Source organism: Geotrypetes seraphini, chromosome 5 (assembly GCF_902459505.1).
Source record: "Geotrypetes seraphini chromosome 5, aGeoSer1.1, whole genome shotgun sequence".
Classification (NCBI taxonomy): Eukaryota; Metazoa; Chordata; class Amphibia; order Gymnophiona; family Dermophiidae; genus Geotrypetes; species Geotrypetes seraphini.
Genome location: NC_047088.1, coordinates 268,916,944 through 268,929,855, shown reverse-complemented (window position 1 = coordinate 268,929,855; position 12,912 = coordinate 268,916,944). Strand labels below are relative to the sequence as shown.

General features: G+C 44.7%; 2 protein-coding genes across 7 annotated transcripts in view; one reads left to right on the top strand and one right to left on the bottom strand.

Annotated features, from left to right (window-relative positions):
• ATG9A (autophagy related 9A) overlaps window positions 1-4,661 on the bottom strand; it is a 383,311-nt gene extending 378,650 nt beyond the window's left edge. For 3 of the 6 annotated variants that reach the window (XM_033944872.1, XM_033944873.1, XM_033944874.1), the window contains exon 1: window positions 4,548-4,661. The gene's annotated coding sequence lies outside the window, so the exon portion shown is untranslated. The remainder of the gene's footprint in view (window positions 1-4,547) is intronic. The other 3 variants (XM_033944867.1, XM_033944871.1, XM_033944868.1) reach the window with 3 other exon arrangements.
• An 84-nt stretch (window positions 4,662-4,745) lies between these two features.
• The window catches only part of ANKZF1 (ankyrin repeat and zinc finger peptidyl tRNA hydrolase 1), a 90,185-nt gene continuing 82,018 nt past the window's right edge, over window positions 4,746-12,912 (top strand). Inside the window, exon 1 of the mRNA XM_033944865.1 lies at window positions 4,746-5,279. The gene's annotated coding sequence lies outside the window, so the exon portion shown is untranslated. The remainder of the gene's footprint in view (window positions 5,280-12,912) is intronic.

Here is a 12,912-nt window from a genome sequence, read left to right as displayed (position 1 = left end):
CATCATTTGCCTTGCCTTGGATGTGGCCTTCTCCACCTGATTGGCAGCCTTCATGTCTGCACTGATGATTACTCCCAAATCTCGTTCTACTGAGGTCCTAGCTAATGTTACTCCGTTTAAGGTGTAAGTTCTGCACGGATTTCTGCTACCGAGGTGCATGACCTTACATTTCATAGCATTGAAGCCTAGCTGCCATGTCGAGGACCAGTTTTCCAACATACGAAGGTCCTTTGTCATACTATCCTGTAAAAAGCTTCCACTTACTATGTTGCACAGTTTTGCGTCATCGGCGAATAATGTTGCTTTACCCTGTAGTCCTCGTATCAAGTCCCTTATAAATATGTTAAAAAGGAGAGGACCAAGGACCGAGCCCTGCGGCACTCCGCTGGTCACCTCCGATGCTTCAGATAGGGTACCGTTAACCACCACCCTCTGAAGTCTACCACTCAGCCAATCATTGACCCATGCAGTTATCGTCTCACCCAACCCCATTGATTTCATCTTGTTTAGTAGCCTGCGGTGTGGGACGCTGTCAAAAGCCTTGCTGAAATCCAAATATACTATGTCCAGAGACTCTCCTGAGTCCAACTTTCCTGTCACCCAATCAAAGAAGCTGTTCAAGGAGGGTTTGGATAGGTTCCTGGAGGATAAGGGGATAGAGGGGTACAGATAGAACTTGAGGTAGGTTGTAGAGGTGTTCAGAAACCACTTCACAGGTCGTGGACCTGATGGGCCGCCGCGGGTGCGGACCGCTGGGCGAGATGGACCTCTGGTCTGACCCAGTGGAGGCAACTTCTTATGTTCTTATGTTCTTATGATGAGGTTGGATTGACACGACCTACCCTTAGTGAATCCATGCTGACTAGGGTCCCTAAGATTCTCCTCATCCAAGATCATGTCCAACTTATGTTTAATTAGTGTTTCCATGAGTTTACTTACTATCGATGTGAGACTCACTGGTCGGTAATTCGCAGCCTCCGCTCTGCAACCCTTCTTGTGCAGAGGAACAACATTCGCCGTTTTCCAGTCCAGGGGGACTCTCCCCTTTTTTAGGGAGAGATTGAAGAGCATGGCTAATGGTTCCGCCAGGACATCGCACAGCTCTCTGAGCACTCTAGGGTGCAGTTCATCTGGACCCATGGCTTTGCTCACCTGGAGTCTTGACAATTCGCTGTAGACATCAGTTGGTGTGAACTCAAAATTCTGAAATGGGTCTTCCACGCTTGACATTGCTTCCAGATGTGGCCCTTGCCCCGGTGCCTCGCAGGTAAAAACCGAGCAGAAGTATTCATTCAGTAGTTTGGCTTTATCGGAATCTGTTTCCGCGTAGTTCCCGTCCGGTGTTCTGAGGCGTACTATCCCGTTCGTGTTTTTTTTTCTGTCACTAATGTACCTGAAGAAGGATTTGTCCCCCTTCTTAATGTTCTTTGCTAGAGTTTCTTCCACTGCAAGTTTGGCCTCCCTGACTGCTGTTTTGACTGCTGCAGACCTGGTCCTATATTCAATGTTAGCTTCACCTGTTCCCGTACGTTTGTATGAAAGAAACGCTCTTTTTTTTTTCTTGACTAGGTACGCGACCTCTTTAGTGAACCATTTAGGTTTTTTGATTCTTTGTTGTTTATTTACTGATTTTATGTAGCGGATAGTTGCTTCGTGTAGGGTCAATTTCATGTTTGACCACATGGTTCCACATTATACAGAGTATACTAACTAGTATACTTGCGGTTTGTATGCCCACCAAAACCATTCTGTACTGTCTTATATATGAAACCTGCAGGCATAAGGGCTACTAAGGTGGTAGACAGGTAGGTCCAGTAGGTTTTGGAGGGCTCCCCATACATTGCAAGGGAATTAGGATGAAATGTATATCTAGAACCCTAGGATGTCCCACTGCTCTGCTGGCATATCTGTATGGCCAGTCTATAAAAATGCTGGTCCTTCCTACATCCCAATAGCATGTTTTGTGTGTTTTGCATTTGGATGTTTTGAAAATGGCCATTTTTTTCTACCCGATTTTTTAACATTCTCAAAATGTCCAAACTCGGACTTAGACGTCAGAACGAAAATGTCACTTAGCTCCAGGTCACTTAGCTCTGTAGGATGAATATTACCTCCAACCCCCAATATTTTAAAATATTAAACTCTTTTCATTCATATAAATAGATACATATACAGATATAAATATAAGTATACAGAGAGAGACATACATAAAAATATACATATGCACGAAGAGATATTTTTATAATAGAGTATATGGGCCCCCAGACATATGCACCCACTAACCCAATTCTGAACTCACATAATCCTGACCTGAACCTACCATTAACCTAATCCTGACCCCCCTTACAATCCAACATGAGCACCCACAAAACTAATCCAGAAATCACACATCCTGACCTGAATCCCACCATGAACTGAGTCCCCACTAACCTAACAGGAAACTCAGGCCCAGATGCACTAAACATGGTCGTTAAGACTGTGCGGGTTGTTGTGAACCGATTGCCAAACAGCGATCCTTGCTCAAAAGGCTTCCAATAAATCAAATGTCTGCCCTAATCCCACCCCACCAGTCACTGTAAAACCGACTCAACACATGTGCAGAGCCCGTAGGGAAATCCCAAACAGTTGAGATGCAGGGGAGCCCTGAAGCAGCCTCCTGCCACTCAGCTATGCAGGGCAGGAAGCCTTTTTTAAAACTTTATTTTTAATGAGCACAGATGTTATGCATGTGTTGCCCAAACACAATATCTGTCTCCATAAAAAAAAAGTCATGCCGTCCCCCCCACGACGATGACCCCATCCCAAACAAAAAAAGACAAAAGGGATGCTCTCTCCTGCCACTGGCTTCCCATAACCCCCTCCCCAGTGAACATCGTGACCACCTGGACATCCTTCTCCCCTTCCCCCCTGTGAACATCATGACCCTGATATTCCCCCCTCTGAAGATCCTTGGCAGGAGGGATGCCCACTGGCTCTCCAACAATGCCCACCCCAACGAACATTGCGACCACCCAGACACTCTCCCCCCTCTGCAAACATCGTGGCCCTGACCCCCCCCCCCAAAGATCCTTGGCAGGAGGGATGCCCACTCCCTCCTGCCTCCACATCTTATTTTGTAGAAGGGAGCAGGAGGGATGCCCAGTACCTCCAGCATCAGGCCCACCTCTCCAAAATGGCAGGTCTTTCTGTTCCCGGTGCAATTAGGGCCTTAGCCCTTTCCCAGCGCATCCCAGCGTACTGGGAAGGGGAAGGCCCGCTATTATGTGGGTGAAACCAGTGGCAGGAGGGAGTGGGCATCCCTCCTGCCAAGGATCTTCAGAGAGGGGGGGGTGTCATGGCTGCAATGTTTATAGGTGAGGGGGCGGAGGTCGTGAGGGATCAGTTGCAGTGGCAAGGATCTTCAGCAGGGGGTAGGGCGTCGGGGGCCGCATTGCTCACAGAGGGGCAGGGTGTCCAAGGAGATTGTGATGTTTGCCTGGGGGGGGGGGTCAGTGGGAGTTTGGAGGGGTCTGAGTGGCATCGGGGAGGGGGGTGTCATTGGGGGAGGGCCGACACAGCACATGACTTTTTTATGGGGACAGATATTGTGCGTGTGTTAACGCACACATCTGTTGTCATGAAAAAAAAAGAAAATATATGGCACACCTGTAATTTTGGGGCCTTAGCAGCTGCTGCTAGATGCCTTAGCAATGTTAGGGCATCAGTCGGAGGGCTCGTTTTAATACTAGTGAGGTAATTTGCATGGCAGTCGGAGAATGAACGAACACACGGAAAAGCATACGGTGGAACATTTGAATACACTGGGTCGGCAAATTAGGTCCGTCGCTATACCAGTCAAACTGGTTTAGCGATGATTGTTAAGCCGATCGGAGTTTTGTGCATCCTGTTCTCACACATAAACCCTGCCTGATCTAAGCACCTGTTATCTTAATCCTAAATCCTGTATCACTCCTGACCTGTGTCCCCCACACTAACCTGATGAACCTTGCACTGACCCTGGCCTGAGATGCCATTAGCCTAATCCTCTACCTCACACACTCACTGATCTTAGCCCTCCATTGAAACCAACTGACCTTAGCCAGCCCTCCCCCCCCCTGCTTAAACTAATCCTGAATCCTACAGACAGAACTGAGCCCAACTCTTAACTAATCTTTTACCTGTCAGGCTTCCTGGCTCTGCTGCCCATATTAAATCGCCCCCTTCTCTCACTTCTTTTCTCTCCTATCCTTTGATTTTCCCTACCTCCCTCCTTGCCCATCCCATCCTCTCCTCTTAAGCCTTTCCCTCTCTTGGCCTTTTCCCTTGCTTTCTCTTTCTCTTGTTCTGTCCCTTCATTCTCTCTTTTGCCTCTTCCCTTTCTTTTATTCCTCCAACCTCCCTTTCCTGGCTACTCTTGCTCCTTCTTCCCCTCTCCTTCCCTTTTTCTTGACCCCTCCCCCTCCTGCCCTCTCACTTGCTTCATTTGCTCTTCGTTGATTCCTCTTCTTCTCCCTTCCCCTTCTTTTCATCTCTCCTTCCCTTATCCCTCCCTTTGTTTGCCCCCGCACCTTTTCCACAGTCTCTAGTCATCCCAGCGCCGGGCCTAGCGAGCTGTCACTCTCATTACCCCACGGTCTTTCTGACCAATCAGGATTTGAGGCCAGACCATCCTCGCTTCTAAGGTCCAATGAAGTTCGGGAGGGCGGAGCCACATCAGGCGGTTCCGAGGGGCGGGAGACCGGTTTATTGGTGGCGGTCGCCGCGCGGAGTGGGAGGGCCCTTTGTCTCGGAGGCCGGAAATGACGCTGCAGCCGGAAGCGGAAGCGAGGAGGGGTGGTGTGTGAGCTTGGAGCGAGGGAGACGGCGGGCGCTCGGTGACTCGCGCCTTCGTTTGTTCTGTGGGGAAGTGCGGCAGGCGCGTGGCCAAAGCCCTCAAGTTGGCCTAGAGGGAGACAAATCCTGAAAAGCCGACTGGAGGGACTTTTTCTAACTTTCCTTTCTTGCACCTTCATTTCCTCTCCTCTGGTCTTACCTCCGGTCTGCAGAAAAGAAAGATGGAATCGAAATAATGGTTGGCTCCAGGAGTTGGCCTGAGTAGACTTTGCTGCTAATGACTGAGCGCTTTACAAAGATTCGGATGCATTTCCCTCCGTTTGTGACTCCTTTGCGACCAGGTTTCCCTCCTGCCATCCGCTTCCAATCCGAGCATCACATGCAAAGTGCCATTCGCTGCTCCATTGCCACCCTGCCCTCTGCCCCCATCTCCCTTGAATCAATGCACCCCGTGCTGAACTCCAAAGGTATAACGTCACACGGTTTGACAGAGAACTTCTACATTTCCTTTCCTTTTGGCTGCCCCGATCTTGAGGGGGTTTTTCCTGCCCTGCTTCCTCTCTTCTCCAAGCCCTGGGTCTTTGCTGCCGCCCCTGGGGTTAACAAAAGCCTTTCCCTGGGAGAGCAGGAGAGTTGGGGCCCAATTTTTTTTTTTTTAAGTTCAATAATTTTTATTAAGTATTTTAAAGGATACAAGAATCATTTAAAGTACATAGAAACAAAATAAAGCTTTCTGTATATAAAATATATAAATCTATGTTTAACTGTATAGGAGCAAAGGCTCCAATTATTAAAAATGTATGTAAGGGATATATAAGATAAAGATGAGAGAGAGCAGTAAAGAAAAAGGAAAGAAAAATGAAAGAGAGAAAAATGAAAGAGAAAAATTTTAAATAAAAAAAAACCCCAAAAACAACAGGAAAAAAAAAAAGAGACACAAAACGCATGCACAGATGGTCTGCGCATGAGTGGGGATCATACACCAGCAATCTGGGCAGGCAAATAGGGGCGTTCCTCCGATCGCCCCCATCTGCAAATTTTTGTTTTAAGAATTAATTGGGCCCGATCGGGCAGGTTCGTGAATCTGGCCCCTAGTTGCTTGGCTAGGGGCCAGATTTGCATTTGCATTATTACACTATCATATATGTGTGCTATGCTTACACAAGATTACTATTAATTATTTTAACTTTACACCCTTCTAAATAGGATAACACAAGATTACAGTTAATCATTCTTAGGGTTAGATTCACTAAGCAGACCGATGGTGTACCGATCGGTTTGCGACCCCTTAACGAGCATGATTCACTTATCTCTCCTGTGATCCGCTTCGAATCTGTGCATGCAAATGAGGAGAAACACATGCAAATTGGACAGCGACGCGATTCACTACACAAAATTTCACATCTGACAGGGCTGGCCAATCAACAGAAAAAGCGACTGCTGGGGAGCAGTCGAAAACATCCTTCTAACTCTCCTGTTCTATTGAAGACCTGCTCCCTGCCCTGTCAGCCCCGATCTGCCTGCCCTGGCTCTCACGGTCCTGCACCCCTGGGCTTGCTTGCCCTGAATGCCTGCCTGACATGTCCTCTCTGCTCCCCCTGGCTCTGCCGCCGTCCCAGTGTGAGCCTGTGGGTTTAAAGCGGGGCTGCAAAAGTTTAAAATTTTTTTAAGAAAAAACAGTCACGGCTGGGATGGGTCTGGGCATGCGCGAGCCATGCAGGCAGATGGGGGCGTTCCTCCGATCGCCCCCATCTGCAAATTTTTGTTTCCTGAATTTGTCAGACCTGCCCGGATCGGGCAGGTTAGTGAATCCTGGCCTTAGTATGCTATTTTTACACCCTCCTAAATAAGTTAATCGTTCAACTAAGTGAACTGTAATTATATACATCCCAATTGCTCTATTTACACGCCTCCGAGTTAATTCTAGTTACTCTCATCCTAACTTATTTTAGAACCATTATTATATTCCTCATAAACATTCTGGAAAGATCTATCATATTCTAGTGGGAAGGAGGGAGCCTCTAGTAGCTTTCTCCCTCTGTCAGCTCAGTTTCAGTTGAGAAAAGGATAGTCTTTATCCCTTTCTTGAATTTTTTGGTGTCCTTTTCTAGCTTTAGTTCCTTCAGTAAGGCGTTCCACCACATTGGAGCCATTACAGCGAACGTTCTTACCCTTGTGTTTTTGTATTTGATGTCTTTAAAGGAGGGTATTTGTAGTAGAGACTATTGGCTCGAGCATTGGATGTGTGGAAGAGTATGGTTATGTAGTCTGGCCATAAGATATTGTGGTTCTGATAGGTAGATGGTTTTCTGTGTGTCAGTAATAAGATTTTGAATTTCACCCTGCTTCCAGTCGGGAACCAGTGTAGCAATATAGGACAAACTTACGGAGTCTTGTGTTCTGATCTAGAGTGAAGGAGTAGTGTAGCTTTTTTTTGAAGTATTATGTCTGTTAATATTACGTTACAGTAGTATTTATGACGTTAGTATTTATGGATCACCCACAAGCCCCAGAAGAAGTTCAATGCAATTTACAAGAGCCTGGCCACATTTATAGATTGTCCCTGCTCGGAAGAGCTTACAATCTAACTTGGACAGACAGACATGACATATAGGGTTGGATGAGAGGAGTTAGGAGTCAAAAGCACTCTCAAAGAGGTGGGCTTTTAACTGAGCCTTGAACACTGCCTTAGATGAAGCCTGATGTAGGGATTCGGGCAGCTAGTTCCAAGCATATGGTGCAGGATGGCAGAAGGGATAGAGTCTGGAGTTGGCAGCCAAAGAGAATGGCACTGATAGGAGGGACTTAGCAGCTGAGTGGAGTTCATGGGGGGGATCATAAGGAGAGATAAGTGAAGAGAGATAGTGATGGGCAGCTGAGTGAGTGCATTTGTAGGTCAGTAAGAGGAGTTTGAATTGTATTCGGAAACAGATGGGAAGCCAATGAAGTTTCTTTAGAAGAGGGGTGACATGAGAATATAAGTTGTGCAGCTGTATTTTGTTATGGCTTCTGTCATTTGGCTGGGACTTTTGTAGCTGAATAATGCTAAAGAAATACATGACTGCTTAAGCTTTTTTCAACCCCTGACGAAGCAAGCATTGACGAAACGGCTGGGCTCCTGTCCATTGGGTGAAACCTAAGTACAGGCTTTGTTATAGCAGTCTTGAAATAGTTTAAATCAGCACTTATCTTTAAATGTAATGTAGGATGGACAGCAAATTGGTGATGATATTCATACCCCAGTAAACACTGGAAGGTGAAGGGTGTGAAACTAGCTGGCAGATCCTTTCGAGATATTGGGTAACCGGGTCTCTTTTGACTTATCTCAATGTGCTATTATCCTTAAATTTGTATTTGAGCAAGTGGTGTTCCGACACATTTACACTTGTAGTATAAAAAAAGAACAAGAGCAACAATAAAATTCATGTTTTCTACCTGACACTTGGCATCTCTTCTCTGCTACTTATTTTAAATCTTGTCCGCAGTGATTACTTTTAAAACTGACCCAAGGTGAATGTCGGTAATTCTGGATCTGATAAGAGACTTATTTCCTTTCATAAGTGTAAATAACTGCTCGCACCGATAAGTATTTCCAAACATGGAAATAATTTCATATGCAAATTTTTGAGTATTTTCAAAGCTAGCTGGCAAATATTTGTAAAATTCAAGCAAGCCAACTTCATTGTAATTTGTCTTCAAATCTGAATCGCACTAGATCTTGATTATTTTCATTTGCATATGATTAGGTACTGATTCTATATTTATTGAGAAAATTGAAGAAAACAAAGATTTAAAATATGCAAATCTTGTTTCAAACTCAGTTCTAAGGCTTAACATTTTTTCTGAGTATTTTTTATACGATGCAATTTCACCTAAACTTGACTTGTTTATGTTGCATTTTGGAAAGTGTGTTAAATCTTCATTTTTCAACTGCTTTTCCTAAAGAACTAGCTTACATTGGAATGCTTTAACTTGATCACACATGTTCGTAATGACCTGATCTTTTTCTTGCAGTTTTAAATTTAAATAATTTAAGTGTTTTATTTTATCAACCATGAAGGATAAATCTTGTAACCATACTGGATCAGAAAACAACTTTGTGTCTTGATTTTTAGTTATTAAAAACTGACACATTTATTTTTTCAAGTCCTAGCATTGTTTAAGGGCCTTGGAGCAGGATAGCCAAAGTACCTCGGAAGAGTAGGACAAACCAGAATATTCGCTTTCTAATTCACTTAAGAAAGCAGAGAATTGTCGCTGATTTAAGCCTCAATCTTATGAAATTGATAATTTTTTTGACAAATGTCAACACATTTTCCATGTTTATTACCTTTGTGCATAATACTTCTTGATGTATAATGCAATGCGTATGATGAATCTCGGATCCGTCACAAGTTTTACTTTGGGGTTTTTTTTTTGTTTTTGTTTTTTGCAGTAATGCCACAAAACTTGTTTTTTCCGTCCATTGAAGGAGCTCCATCTGTAGCTACAGAAGTTACCATATATACTCGAATATAAACTGGGTTTTTGGGCAGTGGGGGTCCCGGTTTATATTTGAGCCAATACACCGCCCCTTCCAAAATTTTTGCAGGCCACCACCACCGTTCACCCTGCCGCCCTTCCTGTCCTAGACTCAGGCTCATACCTCTACTGATGATTGTCGGTGGAGGTGCAGCGGGCAGGAGTTAACTTTCCAAGTTCCTGCCCTGCTGTTAATTGGCTACAGTGTCTTCGGCCGCTGAGAAGAAGCACGAGCAGGCGCGCAATTTTGTGCTGCTGCTCAGTGCTGAGCGGCTTCCTTAATGGTTCCCGCGAGAATTTGGGGAAACCATTAAGGGAGCCGCTCAGCAGGGAGGGCAGCAAGGTGCAGAGCCTGGGAGGTAGGAAGGGTGAAGAGTCTGATGGGGGAGGGAGAGAAGGAAGGGGGTTGGATGCAATGCCTGACAGGGGAAGGAGGGAGGGAAGGAAGGGTACTGGATGCAGAATCTGACAGGGGAGGGGGGAGGAAGGAAAGGGGCTGGGTGCAATGCCTGACAGGGGAGGGAGGGAAGAGTGCTGGGTGCAGTACCTGGTAGAAAGGGACCTGGGTGTAGAGCCTGACAGGGCAAGGCACTTTAATATTAAGCCGCCCGACTTATATTCGAGTCAACCATTTTTCCTCCTTTTGGGGGGGGGGGGGGGGAATGAGATCTCAACTTATATTCGGATTGACTTATATTCAAGTATATACAATATTTTGACAGGTAAATTATATTTTTGCAGAAGTTCATAAACACAATTAAATATATCTTGTCTCGTTGTAGTATCACGCATTGGTACTAGTTCCAATAATTCCTCAAAAATGTTAAAATTCGTGTTGCAAGCACGAAGATACACAGCCAATTGAGCTATGCCCCCAATGTCCGTACTCTCAAAAAGCTTCGAAACTAGATGATTTTGCTTTGATCTGATCACTTAAATTGCCAGCCAAATTAGTAATTTTTTCTGCAACTGTATTTTGAAAGAAAGAGATTGTTTGACACTTCCAGGACAAACAATTTCTGCAGTTTTAATTAGACATTATTTGATGAAATCATCTTCGGTAAAAGGTTTCGAGGGTTTAGCTATCAACTCCGCTTCACTTTCTTGTGATACTTTAGTAAACATTAACTGTTGTTTTTTCAGCCCCAACTTGAACTTTTTCAACTTTTGTCATCTCATTTCTCCTTCGTAATTGTCATATTTTGATTTTTGCTGTTCATAGTGCCGTTTAATGTTATATAACTTTGGCACACTAACAGCATTATTACATATTGAGCAAATTATTTTATCTTTTACTTCCCAGCAAAAATACTCCAATTCCCACTTTTCTTGGAAATTTTGATGTTCATCAGCAGTTTTTCATTTAGTTTTACTACCACTTGGTTTTGAAAAAAACATGCTGAATACAAAGAGCTGAAATAAATGAGTAATCATTAACACACACAAAAAATAAAACATTTCAATAAAAATCAATATCTTTTCTTAAATATTAACTTACCAGACACAGAATAATTGCACAAATTAATAAAGTATAAAACATAAATAAACCTATACTTGTATTTTTATTGTACTCTGAAGGTGAAATATTTCCTGTTAGGCGCACCAAGCAAGCCAATACAAGACTAATGGCATGGAAGCTATTATTATTGTCTGATTCACTGCTAGTATTAGTGGGGGGAAATGGTGTGTTATGACTCGAGGCGCAAACTTGTCTTCGGTACCAAAGACGTCTATATCGTACTACTTAATAAGAATAAGCAACTGGTTATACTCGTACATTGTATCGTTGTTTTCAAATGTCTTAGATAGGCGACTGTTCAGTGCCGATGGATTGCGGGAGAAATTTTACAATTCCAGTTATGACTTATTGGATTACATTGGCTGGGCCGCAAAGATGTTTGTTGTGGGCCGTGAGTTTGACATGCTTGGTCTAAAGCAGTGGTTCCCAACCCTGTCCTAGAGGACCCCCAGGCCAATTGGGTTTTCAGGCTAGCCCTAATGAATATGCATGGAGCAGATTTGCAAATCTCTCTCATGCATATTCATTAGGGCTAGCCTGAAAACCCGATTAGCCTGGGGGTCCACCAGGACAGGGTTGGGAACCACTGGTCTAAAGCATCCATTTGCCTTACATTAGGTTTGAGAGAGAGTTTTCTGCATCTCTTCCTTGGCTTGTTTTGACATACCATATATACTCTAATATAGGACGAGAGTTTGGGGCCAAAAATGGGGGTCTTATCCTATATTTGGGTCATAACCCAACCCCCCTCCCGGACTTGATGCAGGCCATTGGTAGGCTGGGACAGGAGGGATCTGTCCCGACAGATACCGACAATTTTTTTACCCCTCTCCCCCCGTTTACTTTTTCTCGTATCCCTGGTGGTCCAGCGATATATGGGCAGGAGCAAACTTTTCCCGCTCCTGCCCTGCGCCCCTCCTTCCTAGCTAGCAGCCAGTGGCACACAGGCATGCAAGAGTGACCTTCTCGAGCTCCCGCACGGCCCTACGCAGGTTCCTGAATGGCTGCTGACAGTTCTCGCGGGACTTGCGAGAACTAGTGGCAGCCATTCAGCAAGCGATGCAGGGCCATGCGGGAGATTGAGAAGCTCGTGCCTGTGCACCGCTAGCTGCGAGATCGGAAGTAGAGGGTGCAGGGCAGGAGCAGGGAAAGTTCACTCCTGACCATACACTGTTGGATCACTACTACAGCGAAAATGGTCTCAAGTTCCTACTAGAAGTAATCACAACAACCAACGAACTTGTAGGACTTGGCTAAACAACTTTCCAAGTCGAGTATTAAATTACTATGAACCCTTCAGATTCCTGCGGCTCTATTTGCACCGGCAGCGCGTATTTGAAACACAAGCGGCAACAAAAAGATAAGTGCCGCCAGTTTTCATTTATTGAGTCACAGATAAAATATAGACTTAAGTACGCCTAAAGATAAGTTTTTAATGCATAATTTAAAAAATACAAAAAGAAAAACTATGAACACCCAATGAAAGAGAACTGCCCACCTGCCATCAGCTGTTACAGTAATTGTACTGAGCAGCGCAGGAATCTGAGGGGTTCATAGTAATTTAATACTCGACTTGGAAAGTTGTTTAGCCAAGTCCTACAAGTTCATACACTGTTGGACCACCAGGGATACGAGAAAAGGTATGCGGGGGGGAGGGTAAAAAAATTGTTAGTATGGGAAGGGACTTGGTGCAGAGCCTGGCAGGGAGGGGGGGCTAGGTTCAGAGCTTGGGAGGGAAGGGGGATGAGTACAGAGCCTGGCAGGGGAGGGGACACTGGGTGCAGATCCTGGCAGGGCATGGCACTTGAATATTAAGCCCTGTCTCATATTCGAGTCAACCATTTCTCCTCCTTTTTGGGGGTAAAAATGGGGGTATCGATTTATATTTGAGTATATACAGTACCTGCTCTGTTTTTGTAGAAATTATCATGAGTGAATCGCCAAATGTCTCTGATTTGGCTGCTTCAGTCATACACACGGGTTCTTGAGCTACCATAGATGCTGTTCATACTACGTAGTGTTTTTCTTTTCTCACTTGTCAATTTCTGTTACTTTTCACT